Consider the following 14231-nt stretch of genomic DNA (forward strand, 5'->3'; position numbering starts at 1 on the left):
CAAAAGGAACCTTTGTACACTGTTAGTGGGAATGTAAACTGGTATAGCCATTATGGAAAACAGTAAATTATACAACTGTATAATTTAATTTCTTGCCTCAAGAAATTAAAAATAGAACCACCATATCCAGAGACAACAAATCACTATTTCAAAGAGATACTTCTACTCCCATGTTCATTGCAGCATTATTCACAATAGCCAAGACATGGAAACAACCTGTTTGTCAATGATGACTGGATAAAGAAAATGTGAGATAGGGGTACCTGGGTGGCTCAGTCGGTTAAGAGTCTGCCTTCGGCTCAGGTCATGATCCCAGGGTCCTGAGATGGAGCCCCACATCAGGCTCCTTGCTCAGCGGGGAGCCTGCTTCTCCTTCTCCTTCTGCCTCCCTCTTCCTGCGGCTCCCCCGTTTGTGCTCGCCCTCTCTCTCTCTGTCAAATAAATAAATAAAATCTTTAAAAAAAAAAAAAGAAAATGTGAGATATACACACATACACACACACACAAAGTGGAATATTACTCCACCTTAAAAAGGGAGGAAGTCCTGCTTTGTGATAACATGGATGAAACTGGAGAGCATTAGGCTAAGTGAAATAAACCAGGCGGAGAAAGACAAATACTGCATGGTATAATATATATCTGGAACTTTAAAAAAATTTTTGAAACAGAGGGCACAATGGTGGTTCCAGGGGCTAAAGGATGGGGGAAATTAGGGAGATGCTGATAAAAGGGTACGAACTTTCAGTTATAAGATGAACAAGGGGTGAGGATTTAATTTATAGCATGGTGACTATTATTGAAAATATTATAATGTATAATTGAAATTTACTGAGACAATAAAACTTAAGTGTTCTTACCAAAAAAAAGGAAGAAAAAAGGTATATTTATGCAAGGTGGTGGGTGTGTTAGTTAACTCATTGGCGGGAATTCTTTCATAATGTATATGTATATCAAATCATCACATTGTATATTTTAAATATTAGAGTTAATTTTAATTAACTTATTTAATTTACTAATTAAATGTTGTTTAATTAATATTAAGTAACAAAATATATTAAAATTTTCTTTGTCTATTATACTTCAACATGGCTAAAAGTTTTTTTAATTGCAAAGAATCTACAAAAAAACTAGAACTAAAAAGTGTGTTTAACAAGGCCGTAGGACACAAGATCAATATACAGAAACCAATTATATTTCTATAAACTACCAGTAAGCAATTTTAAAATGAATTAATTCCATTTATAATAGCATTACAGGAATACAGTACCTAGAAATAAATTTAACAAGAGAAGCACAAATCTGTGTATTGAAAACTACACACCATTACTAAGTGAAATTAAAGAGGACTTATAAAAATGGGGAGATATATAAAATCCATGAGTTGGAAATTCAATATTGGTAAGATGGCAATTTTCCCAAGTTGCTGTATAGATTCAATGTAATACCCATCAAAATCCCAGTAGGCTTTTCTTTTTTTTTTTGGTGGATGCTGAAAAGCTGTTTCTAAAATTTATATAAAAGTGCAAAGAACCTAGAATAGTAAAACAATTTTGAAAAAGAAATACCAAGTCAGAGGACCTTATTTGGTTTTGAAACTTACTACAAAGCTATGATAATCAAGAAACAATAGGCATTTAAGTGGATGGAAGAGAATGGAGAATCTAGGAACAGATCTTCACGTATACGGTCAATTGATTTTTGAGAAAGATGCCAAGTAATTAAGTGGGAAAGGATAGCTCTTTCAACAATAGATGCTGGGACCATCAGACAAACATCTGTAAAAAAATGAAACTCAACCTTTACCTTACACCATACATAACGACTTAAAAGAAAACACAGGATGAAATATTCAGAGCCTTGAATTAGGCAAAGAATTCTTTATATATAACACAAAAAGTAAAAACAATCAAAGACAAAATCCAACCAATTGGACTTTATCAAAATGCAAACTTTTGCTCTTCAAAAGACACAAGAGAATGGAAATATTTGCAAAACATATCTGATAAAGGACTTGAATCCAGAATATATAAAGAACTCTTATAATTCAGCAGCAAGAGGACAAACAACCCAATAAGAAATGAGCAAAATATTTGAATAATCACCTCACCAAAGAAGATATATAAATGGCAGGTGAGTATGTGAAAAGATGTTTAACATCATTAGTCATCAGAGAAATGCAAGTTAAAACCAAAATGACGTACCACACCACACCTGCTAGAATGGATAAGACAAAAAAGACTGACCGAGTGTTTGTGAAGATACGGAGAAACACATTCATTGCTAGTGGGAACATAAAATGAGACAGCCACTTTGGGAAACTTTGGCACTTTTTAAAAATCCAAACATACACTTACGAATTGACTTAGCAACTCAACTCCTAGGTATCTATCCAAAAGAAATGAAAATGTATGTCCACACAAAAACCTGTACACAAATATTCACTGCAGTTTTTTTTTTTTTTTTTAAAGATTTTATTTATTTATTCATGAGAGACAGAGAGAGAGAGATGCAGAGGGAGAAGCAGGCTCCCAAGGAGCAGAGAGCCCGATGCGGGACTCGATCCCAGGACCCTGGGATCATGACCTGAGCCGAAGGCAGACGCTTAACCATCTGAGCCACCCAGGCGCCCAAATATTCACTGCAGTATTATTCACAATAGTCCCCAAACTGCAAACAGCGTCTTTCAACTGGTAAATTGATAGACAAAATGTTGTATGTCTATAGAGGGGAATATTATTCACAACGAAAGCATTATACTAAATGGAACGAGGCAGGCACAAAAGGCTACATATTATATGATTCCATTTATATGAAAATTTTAGAAAAGGCAAAATTGTAGACAGATCGGTGGTTGCCTAGGGCTGGGGTGGGAGCAGAGATGGATTGCAAACAGGCACAAGGGAACTTTTTGTGGTCATGAAAGTGCTCTAAAACTGAATTGTGGTGATGGTTGTCTAATTGTATAAACTCACTAAAATTCAATGAAGTGTACACTTAAAATGGGTGATTTTTATGGTATCTAAATTAAACCTCAATAAGGATGTTTTAAACAAAACAGAAAGCTATTGTGACTTCATAGTACCCTTTCTGGCTCACCTTAGAAATATCTAGTGCCTGTATAACTCTGGTAAAATTGTCCTTGAACTTTCCTTTCCATACCCTCTGAAGACCTGACATGGACGGTTTAGCAAGCAGCTCTAACCCTGGTGGACAGATTTTCTTTCTCTTGGAGGAGGTTAGAAGGAGAAAACCGAGAAAACCTTGACTGTATTTCCCAGGAGCTCGTAGAGAAGAGCGTGATTAGGATGGAAAAGACCTTACAAATCATACCGTAGTCTCTATCATTCTTCTATCAAATACCTTTTGGAATTTTCCTGTTCAAATAAATGCTGTGTCTATAAAATAGTGAACAATATGGATGAGGTCCTTGTCCTCCCAGAGCTTATCTTCTAGTAGCTGTGAAATTGAGGAGGGATGGATAGATAGACAGAGGAAAGTAAAAGGAAAGTACCTTAAGTACTCAGGAGAGAGTTAAAACCATGATATTAGAAAATGACTGGACCACAAGAGGGAGCCAGTCTTGCAAAGACCAGAAGGAGGAGCATTTTAGGCACCATTTTTTTTTTTTTTTTTTTAGTGTACTTTGTCCCTTGAGGCTGTCTATTCCCTCTTTGTTCAGATTAAAATTCAGAGTCAGTAAATATAATCACTCCCTCAACTTCCTTAATCACATTAATCTCTCACACTGGTTGGCAAAATTACAACACTGTTAAAAATCCAACTGCCCACCTAGACTGGTCTCACCTCAAACTTGTCACCAGGAACTTAAGAAGGCCCTTGCTGTTTCCCAGCTAACGTCCCACATCTGCCTCATTCAGTCACTTTCCTACATTCTACATTACTACATTCACTTTCTGCTTTTCTCTTCTCTCCGCCATTCTCACTCCCAGTTGATGACTGTGCTTCTTACCTCATTGAGAAAACTGAACAGTCAGAAGACAACTACCACTGATTCTTACTGCATCCACATGTCCATATGGGTGTATCCCTTTAGACCCTGCCTTATCTTCTGTCAGTCAGGATGCATTCTCAGGGCCCCCATATAAAACCTTCCACTAGTGCATGAGATGCCATCCTCTTGTAGACTTAGGAACACCAAGCCAGCAAACCCTCCCACTCTATTCTACATCATGAATTTTTCCTCTACTGGATCATCTCCACTGGTAGACAAACAAATCATTTCAAGCATATTAAAGACAAACAAATAAAAATCTCCCCTTGACTGTATTTCCCTCATTTGGTTACCACCTTATTTCTCTGTAATCTTTTGTAGCAGAACAGTTGTCTATACTGTATTAGCTGCCTCTAATTCCTCTTTTTTCCTGTTCTCGTTTAAATTCTCTCCAGTCCAGCTTTTGTGCCACCATTGTTCTGAAACTGGTCTTTTCAAGGCCAAGAAAACAAACACAATTAAAACCCTACCATAAAGAAAAACGAATGAAGCAGCTCTGAGTGAGAGAAGAACGTAGGGAGTGTGTGTGTGTGTGTGTGTGTGTGTGTGTGTGTGTGTGTGTGTGAAGATCCTGAATTATAGCAGCTGGGTTGACCACCTGTATCATAAAAATTATTTAGATAATTAGTCTTCTTTCCACTCCATTTGAGCCATATTTCCTTTCCATATATTTCCCTGATTGTCTTTGGAATCTACTGTTGCCCAGCTTCTTCAAGCAGTCTGAATATCAGATGAACCTGCTCACCATTCAGGGAGAAGAGAATAAAACAAAATCATAGCAGTGAATGAGAGAGTCTTCATTTATGTTTTGTATCTGAAATTAATGTGAAACCTCAGAAACCTAAAAGTCTCTTTAACCCAACCAGGAATAATTTTTTTTTTTTTAAGATTATTTATTTATTTTTTTATTTGTCAGAGAAAGAGAACAAGCAGGGGGAGCGGCAGGCAGAGGGAGAAGCAGACTCCCCGCTGAACAAGGAGCCCGATGCGGGACTCGATCCCAGGAGCCTGGGATCATGACCTGAGCTGAAGGCAGCCGCTTAACTGACTGAGCCACCCAGGCATCTCCAACCAGGACTAATTTTAAAAGTCTGAGAAAGATGGGGCGTGTGGGTGGCGCAGTCAGTTAAGCTTCTGACTCCGGGTTTGGCTCAGGTCATGATCTTGCAGTTGTGGGCTCCAGCCCTGCATCGGGCTCCGTGCTCAGTGCAGAGTCTGCTTGAGATTCTCACTCCTTCCCCCTCTGCTCTTCCACCTCTCTCTCTCTCTCAAATAAATAAATAAAATCTTAAAAGAAAAAAGTCTAAGAATTGCTCCCAAACAATATCCCTCTATGCTAAGATAAATGTAGTTGCCAGGTGTGATGATTTTGCAGCTCTCCATCTCTGTAAATGGCCTCGCCAGGAATTATATATACTAACCTCAGGCAGCTTAGAAAGTCTGGCTGCAGCACTCGGCTTGCTGATGTTATCAGCAGGAACAACTGTGACTTACTTCAGTGAGGTGCCCTCAACTCCTTTTGTGGACAAAGTGGTTCCTACTGGAGACAGCACCAAATGAGGTAGACTTTTGACAACTGTCCTGGTCAGTTGGTTGATACAGAAATCCCAAATGGATAGTGCAGATCAGTGTTTAGCAAAATGCAAGTCACAATCTATTATCAGATTATGAAATTAACTTAGTGGGTTGCCCAATTTTTAAAAGGTGAAATCTAATAGAAAATATCAGAGTTCATTACACATACTCAGGGTATGACATAGTTCACGAGACTCTGGTTGGAGTTGCGAAGAAGTGTGTCCTGGATCATAAAACTAAAATTTAAAAAATTAAAGCCACCAGTCTAAATCCATTCATAATAAAATAGCCAGTGTGGTTGAACGCACGAATCAAAATTAGAGGACCTTTGGAAAATATCCCCATCATTTTCAGCATCATATATCACTAGGCATGAGCAGAAACAAGGGAAATCCAGAGCACCTTAAAGAGGGGTTTTCATACACACGACCAGGTGAAGAACTTGAAATTAGTCTCTAAAAACTAAATTGCCATCGTGGAGGCTTTATAGTTTACAAACCACACTCACAAACTTGATCTCATTTGAGTATCTTGTCTATCTTTTATAGTAAGTAAGACAGGAAGGCAGTGGCATTGGAGGCAGGTTTCAGTGATCCATGCAGTTTAGGTCAGGAGCCCAACCAGCTGCTGGGAGAAAGGATCTAGCCTCACAAGCCTCAGGGAGAAAGTTGGCAAGGGTAAAGAACTGTGTGTGGGTCCCAGCCAAATTAACTAGGGTTCAGGGCAGAACTCCAGTACCAGGAGGGAGAAAGGGAAGGATGAACAGGAACTGGGGCAGAAGCCCAGATATTAAACAAAGCACACAGATAGCCAGGCCCACCCCCAGCACACTGGATTCCGTGCTCACACCTGCAGGGTTCCAGAAGCCCATGACTGGCTTTTGAAGAAGAAACAGAAACACACCATGTGGATGAGGGGCAGAATGGAGAGGTTATCAAGCTTTTACAAAGACATGAAGAGACTAGTGGGGAATGGCAAGTTAATCAATCAGACTAGCATGAGTAGAGTTGCCAGATAAAATGGAGGATGCTTATTTAAATTTGGATTTCAGATAAATAATGAAAGCCTTTTAGTGTAAGTATGTCCCATGCAATATTGGGGACACATTTATACCAAAAAAAAATGTTGCTTATCTGAAATTTAAATGTAACTGGGCATCCTGTATTTTTATTTACAGAATCTGACAACCCTTACCTGTGAGTGTTATGAAGGATGAGGTGGGAAGGCTTTGGCAGAGCAAGATCAGAAATGATCTTGTGTGCCATGCTTGGCAGATAATGGGGAGCCATGAAAGTTTTTAAGCAGGAGCATAATATAATCAGATTTGCATTTTAGAATCAACCTTTGGAGAACAAAACAAGAGTTGAGAAAGTCAGGAACTGAGAGACCAGAAAGCTGTTTAAATAGTCTAGACTCCAGGAGAATTGAATTTAATTTCATTCGCTTCACAATTCTGCCGAATGCTAGGGAGATTCCAAGGTTCAATCCAGCTGAAGAGACCAATCTTCTCTTTTTTCAAGAGCTGTTCTTTGTTTTGAGGAACAAAGAATGTTCTGAAGGTGGAGTATATTTTTTGCCTTGCCCAAACCCTGTGTCAATCAAACCCTTCTTGAGGGTGCTGTAAAGATAAGGTGTATGTATCAATCCCCTGCTAGTAAGCTCAATGTCTTTTTCACCACTGCATCCCCAGTAGGTATTCAATAAACATTTGTTGAATGAGTTCCTTAAGGACAAAGTCTATGTCTTCCTCATCTTTGTTTCTTTAGCACCTGACCCAGGGCTGGGAATAAGTTTCTCAGAAAATAGTTCTTGATTAAAGTGGTCTAATTAATTAACAACCAGAAGTGCTTCCTATTAACTACACTTCTCCAACATTATTTCAAAGGTACAATCCAGCATAGTTTTCACTTGAATGCAAAAGAAGCCTGCCTCTTACATTGGACCAGAAAACCGTTTTCAAAAGCTGCAGAATTATACTGATTGGATGGAGTTTTAAGGGTAATCTTCCTCGTGTGTGTGAAAATGTGAGGGTTTAGGATTGTGTGTGTGTGTGTGTGCGCATGTGTGTGTGGCATTTTCCTAACTGCTTCCAGAAGCTTTGTCTTTGCTTGGGTATTAGTGAAGCTAGATCTTAAGTAAATGCTTCTCAGTTAGATCATCATAAAGTGGTATGAATTAAGTGTTTGTCTTCCATCTACCAGTATCAGTACAGTTACTTCTGTATGTATTTTTCCAAGGCTGAAGTGTGAACTTCTTGAAGGCAGGACTTCATAGTCAGAGAACTTTCACTAATACTAGGTTTGTTGAATTTTCAAGAGCAGGAAGCCAAAAGGGAAAGAATAATTCTAGGAAGCACATGGGATTAATAAAAATACAATTAAAAAATTATTACAGCCCCCCATTATTGGAGATTATATTGTAAGCATCATACCAGGGTGGGGGTTTTACATATATTTTTAAAATTCTGATGAAATTTCAATCCTAAAACCTTCTCTTTGAGGTAGGTGACATTATGCTTGTTTTCTATTTCTTTATACAGAATCAGAACTGATGAGAAACTTGCCCAGCTAATAGATTAGCAGGGCTGAGATCAGAACCTGATTCCAAAGTCCAGGCTGTCACACATCGGGAGTTGTCATTGTTTTAAGTGTGTATGGGAGAGATGAAGAATATTGTTAGAGTGCCTATAAGAGCTCTACTTTAATCAGCAACCATGTAGTACTCCAGAGGACTAAATTTTGATCTTCTTTGTAATGATGTGTGAGTATACATGCGTGGAAGAAATATGGAGGTATTTTTTGTATTTTTTATTTATGTTCCTTTTTTCTTTGTTCACCTTTGTACTTAAGGGAGCACATGCTTTTAAATATAATTAGGTGCCATCTCCATCTTGCTGGAAGGTGATACGGTTACGTTTAAAATTATTACCACACTGTTACTATCCAGGATGAAACATATGGACTTTAGATGTTACCATCAGTAATATCAACTTCATTTGCCCCATCCAAAGGAATACTTGTGGTTCATGTTCAGATATGTGATCGAACCTCATTGATCCAGATGTGTATGAACTCATCTGTGGGACAATCCAGACCCTCCGCTGAGCTGTCAATATGATTGCATGCATCAGTTATTCTCTAGTCTTTTAAAGCTGTGAATGTGCACTCTTTGTCCAGATGCTGAGATCTTTTCAGCAGCCCTCTTCATACTGCTCAACTGCCTGTGTTCCTGGCTGAGGAAGGTTAGTTAAATCGAAGTTTAAACTTTACCAACCTTTTGGAGCCTAAGAAAGCAAAAGTCAAAAGGCAAGCGATGGCATAACTAATTACACGAATTAGAAGGAATTTGAAGAGGAACCAAACGAGGTAAAAAGAGGGGAGAAAGCAGTTGGTTAAAAAAAAAAAAAAAACGGAATAAACAAATTATGTTTTGCTTGGCTCTGTAAAGTAGAAGGCTGCCAAAAATGGTCTGCAAAGGTGTAAGAATTAAAAAGCATCTTCAGTGTTCTGCCTTCACCAGAAACATGGAAGGAATTTCCTAGAGATGGTTAGGAAGGAATTACGGGGGAAGAAAAATCCTCATCAGGCCTTAATTTGCTTATTCATTGCCAGGCAAGGTGGGAGATACAAAATGAATATGGCATGGCCCTGCCCTTCAAGCTTACCCTCCAGTTCAGGGAGATACATCAACTGTTACATATGCTGAAGTGTGAAAGGCACCATGAAATAAATATAAAAAGGAAACAGTAGGTGGACAAAGGGGCAGTGATCTACTCTGTGAATCTAATAAAAACAATTCATTACAATCATGTAGGGCTGTTCGGTGAGATGACCAACTCTCATTGGGAAGAGTGAAATGGAATCTGAATTAACAGGTATAGTTGAGTCAAAAACACAAGAAAGGGGGTTTTGAAGAAGCAATCAATTCACACCAGTCCCAAGAAGGTAATGATCTGGTAAGTGTTCTCCATCTTTAATTTCTAGGATATCAATCTTACAAAGCGGAGTTGCTGCCAGACGTTACCATCCCCCACCCTCCATCTCCACCCCTCCTGCAGAGCTATCAGGTGAGCTGCGCTCAATCCAAGCTCCGCCCTAATTAAATGTGTGACCTGGAGCAACTTGCATCACTACTCACGGTCTCGTTTCTGCGCCTGTAAATCGAGGAACCCTAGTCGATTGTAAAGTCCATTTCGGCCGTGAATTGTGAAATTGAGACAAGAACCCAGAAAGGAAACTCAAGAGAAACAAAAGTGAAAGTGCCCAAAGGAAATGCAGTAGTAAACAAAAGTACAAAATTTTATATCTCACTGAAAAACGTGGCAGAGTTCCAAATACTCTGTTTTCTTCAGCAACCGTGAACACGAGACTTGGGAAAGAATGAATGTCTATCACGCCCTCCAAATATGAATACGATCAGTGTAACGCGAATCCACCTTGCTGCATGCAACTGTCTTCTTAAACAATGCACCCTGGCCCTGAACCACCACTTATTAAAGACTTCTTACAAAGTAAATCAAGCTATGAATGGTCCGTCGCCACACAACCCCCACCCCCACCCCGGACCACCACACAAGGGTGTGTCTCGCTTTGGGAAGAGAGAGAAAAGGGTATAAAGAGGAAGAATTCGAACCAATATAAGATTCTGCCTAGCGTTGCCACGCGGTTGCCATAAACAACAGCATGGAAACAAACTATCTTAAAACACAGGAAATTCGGTAGCCTTTAAACTTTATTATTTCCTCCGTTTATGGTGAGATTACCCTGAACGTAACCCAGAACCTTACACCCGCTTGAGAGCAAGGGTGCGAGCTCCGGGGTGAAGAGCAAGTGGAGGGGCCAGAAGGGACCAAGCTGACAGCTTCGCGGAGCGTTTGCAGCGAGTGTGAGACCAGGACGGGCGACGCCACGGCTAGAAGCGGGGGGGTCCACTGGGCTCTCTGGATGGGAGGATGCTCCCTGTCCGCTGCGGGAGCCTCCCTTCTTGGAGCCCAGGCGGGAGGGGGAAGCGCGTGCGCGCGCGCGTGCACACACACACGCACACATCCTTCCCCTGGAGTTGTGTCTCGTCTCCCTTTTGTTTTTCTCCCTTCCCGGTCATGAGACCCGGAAGTTTTTTTTTTTTTTAAACCTGTCTCTCTCCCTTTTCCAACACCCCCCCCAATCTATCACATGGCAGAGATAGAATAAAAACAGAAAAATGGCGACGGTCACGTTGTGGCGAGCCTTGCTGCGTCATTAGATAATCCTCATGCAAATAGAGGGAAGAACAAAGGAAGGGGGGCCCAGGACCCCCCCTGGGGCGCAGGTGGGCGTGGGGGCGGCGGGCCGGGCGCGGGGGCGGCCGGGCGCGCGCGGGACCGGGCGCTTGCGGGCGGCGAGCGGCCGCGCGGGGCTCCGTGCCGCCGAGTGTCTACGTCCGTGTGCGCGCCCGTGCGCCGCCGCGGAGCAGTGGCCGCGGCGCTCCTGGCACGGTGTGGCGGCGCGCCGGAGCCGGCCGGGGACGCGGGAAGCGGCGGGGGCGACGAGAGCCGTTCCGGCGAGGCTGGTCGCGGCGCGCGCGCGCACACGCACACGCAGCCGCGGGGCTCGGCCGCCTGGGCGCCCGCGCGGGGGGCGGGCCGAGGGCGGGCCGGTGGCGGCGGGGGCCGAGGGCGCGCCGCTGCCCGGCGCTGGGCGCCTGCCCTCAGCCGCCTCCCCGGACCGCAAGCAGTTCGCCGCCGCGGGGTAGGCAGCGGGCGCTGGGGCGGTGGCACGGGGCGGGCCGGAGGCTCCGCACTCCCTCACGGACTTCGAGCGTGTGTTACCGGGCTGGGTTTGTTGTGGAGGTGTGTGTGTTTTTCCGGTGGGGTGGGGGGGCGGCCTCGCCCGGGGCATCTCCGCGGTTGCCCTCGGGCCCTCGCCGGGGTATGAGGAGCGGCGCAGGTTGGACCAGGGCGCGGGTGGCCCCCGGCGCCCGGCTCCGGCCCCTCGGAGGGGGAGCGGCGCGGAGGGGCGGGGTGCGTGTGTAAATGTTGCGCACTCGCTTTTCCCCCACCCCCGCCTTCTTCCAGGGTGCTGGCGTGGGTCCCTCGCCGTCCGGCGGCGACTGTAAATAGAGCCTGGATGTTGTTTACATGAAGGATCCGGCGGGAGGAGTCTGCGAGGAGGAGGCGGAGGAGGAGGGAGGGAGGAGAGAGGAAGAGCGGAGTCCCCGCGGCGGCGGCGGCGGTCCGGGGTGAGGGGAGCCCCGCGCGGCGTCCGGGGACCGGGCGCTACCACGGGGCCGGGACGCTGGACCCTGGGGTAGGAGGGAGAATGGGCGGGGGGTGGGGGGGCCTGTCAGTGTGGCATTTTTAGCTTGCAACCTGCCACACGCACATTCTGTCGGGCTCTCGGAGGGGAGGGGGTGTGCAGGGAGGGCGAGGAAGCCTCGATTTCTCTGTACGTTCTTTCTCCCATCCCCAATCTTTTCCCGCTTTACAACGGGCTCACCTGTTTATTTCCATCAACCAGAGTGTGCAGTTTTTTATGTAGGCATGAGAGGCTGTTTCTTTTATTAGAAACATTATTGGGGGGGTGCGTTGTTGTAATTTCTGCCGGTCCTGTTCGGTTTTCAAGAAGGGGGAAGGGACTTGGCGGAGATCGCCTGCTCCTGGTCGCAGCTGAACCCGCGGCTTCTCCCTGCCTTCCCGGGCCAAGGAATCTTTTCCCTCACTCAGCTACCCGCGCGCGAGCTGCCACCTTCTTGGAGAAGGACCACACCTGTGCTTATTCTCGCTTTGGAGGAGAGGTGAGCTGAAAAACCAGAGAATCTTGTGTTCCGCAGAGTTCTTAGCTAATCCCCCATCCCAGAATTGACCAGAAAGTGCTGCTTTCACCTGCTGATTGCACCGGGCACATCCATCCCGGACCCAGGCAAGTTGTGGTCTACAGATGTGCTGGGATTTTCTCTTCCCTCTGGACCTGCACCCCGCCAACCAGCAACTAACTGCTGGGTTTAGATTGAGAGAGGTGATCTCCTTAGGTCAGTGCCGTTATTTGTTCCTTACCAGGTATTCTAACGGAATTGTCTGCTGTCTCCTGACAGCCCCCTTCTTTTCTTTCCCTAAGAGCTTAGCCCAGAATCTGGCCTAAAGCAGCCTGTCTCTGGCTCTCTTTCCCTGGGCCCCACCCTGGCCCCTCTTGGTTCTCCAGAGCCAAACACGCCTCCCAAGCAGAAGACACACCCAGCCCCAAATCCAACCATTCCAAAAGGGAGGAGAAAACAGTGGACCCAGGGGTCCCCTTTCTGTCCTTAATATCCCCAACAGCATTTTCCTCTTCAAACCTAGATTTATAATCCCTTGATTCTTCTCACCAGCTGTCCTTCTTACCCTTTTTGTCCATAGTCCTGTGATAGATATTTGGGAAGGTGGGGACGAAGAGTGGAGAAGGAGGTTGTCACCCTTCTTCCCTAGCGTGAGGCATTTTCCATCTCCCCAGTCTTTTCGTTTTTGAGTAAAATACGTAAATACGTTTGCATGCTTATTTGAACTTGTTTTCTTGCTGGCTAAATAATAGCTGGGACTCACAAGGAAGGGAAGGGAAAGGAAAGAGATGAAAAATGAACATCACCCCCCTCCCGGGTTCCACCATATGAGCATCCCCAGAGTTGCTGAAGACCCTTCTGTAAAAGCCAACAGCCTCTCTTTCATGACATCACCACCTAAGCCCTTCCAACTTTAGCTTCAGAACAGGAAGAACGCTCAAAATAGAACTATCTTAGGAATCCAGCTCCTTTAGAAGATCAACTTTTAACTCAGCTGCAGGAGAAACACTGAACTTTGACATAGGGAGGGAAAACTGAAGTGTTTGTAACTGGTTCCTTTGGGGAAGAGTAGAGGGGATACTTCCCATGCATATTCAGAAAAGCTTTTCTCAAGGTAACTTGGGTACCTAGACCCGTGAATGATTAATAGGATGGTTTGGGATTCATTTATTGAATTACTCATACGTTTTGGTATGTCAACAATAACAAGCATTTTTCAGAATGAAGAGGGGCTCCTGGAATGTGCTCTAAAGAGTATAAAGGAGGTTGTGGAGGGAGGCTGGGAGGGAGTGCTTGAGGAAGGTGAAGAATCAGGATGCAGGGACAGCTGCTGTGAGTGTGAAGTTCAGAGGCTAATCATAAACAATGTCGGTAAGTTTGGCGGGGTGACTAAGATCCTGGACAAAGAAGTAACGATGTCAGGATTTTCCACCTTTACTTTGGAGCCGAACTGTGTATCTTTGAATTTCAGTGTCTCCATTCTTTTCTTGAGTTGAGGTGTACCTTTCTCTCTGAGCTAAAAACATTGTTCAGTCTCTGGGAAGGGCTGCTTAATCAGTGATCATCACTAAAGTATTGACAACTTAAGGATTAGTAGTGGGGCAGAAAATACTTGGCATCATTGGAGCACCTGGTGGGTGTTGTAGAAGGACTTGCTGGTTGAAGAGGGTAATATCTTTCAGTCTGGTTCAGGTTTAAAAGAATCCAGGTGACAGGATTGTCTGTAACTGCATTAATTCGGTAGCCAACGTGTTGCTGTCAAGCACCTGAAATCTGGCTACGATAATGAGCTGAATTTAAAATTTTAATAAATTCTTAAAATTGATACTTGATTCAGTTATTGGAAAACTTAAAA

The 14231-nt window shown here is 43.8% G+C and overlaps 3 long non-coding RNA genes across 7 annotated transcripts in view; 2 read left to right on the forward strand and 1 right to left on the reverse strand.

Annotated features, from left to right (window-relative positions):
• The window catches only part of LOC144381920 (uncharacterized), a 49122-nt gene extending 39299 nt beyond the window's left edge, over positions 1–9823 (reverse strand). For both annotated transcript variants that reach the window (XR_013448147.1, XR_013448146.1), the window contains exons 1-2: positions 9725–9823; positions 264–431 (exon numbers count right to left, since the gene is read on the reverse strand). This is a non-coding gene — a long non-coding RNA (uncharacterized LOC144381920). The remainder of the gene's footprint in view (positions 1–263; positions 432–9724) is intronic.
• LOC144381919 (uncharacterized) overlaps positions 1–14231 on the forward strand; it is a 436617-nt gene that overhangs the window by 170891 nt on the left and 251495 nt on the right. The gene's annotated exons all lie outside the window — the stretch shown is intronic.
• Positions 10377–14231, forward strand: part of LOC118546969 (uncharacterized) — a 72413-nt gene continuing 68558 nt past the window's right edge. The window contains exons 1-3 of one of the 4 annotated variants that reach the window (XR_013448142.1): positions 10377–10894; positions 11640–11803; positions 12187–12358. This is a non-coding gene — a long non-coding RNA (uncharacterized LOC118546969). Of the gene's footprint in view, positions 10895–11282; positions 11415–11639; positions 11804–11855; positions 11872–12186; positions 12359–14231 lie in introns of those variants that run through there. The other 3 variants (XR_013448141.1, XR_013448144.1, XR_013448143.1) reach the window with 3 other exon arrangements.

This window comes from Halichoerus grypus, chromosome 5 (assembly GCF_964656455.1).
Source record: "Halichoerus grypus chromosome 5, mHalGry1.hap1.1, whole genome shotgun sequence".
NCBI classification, from domain to species: domain Eukaryota; kingdom Metazoa; phylum Chordata; class Mammalia; order Carnivora; family Phocidae; genus Halichoerus; species Halichoerus grypus.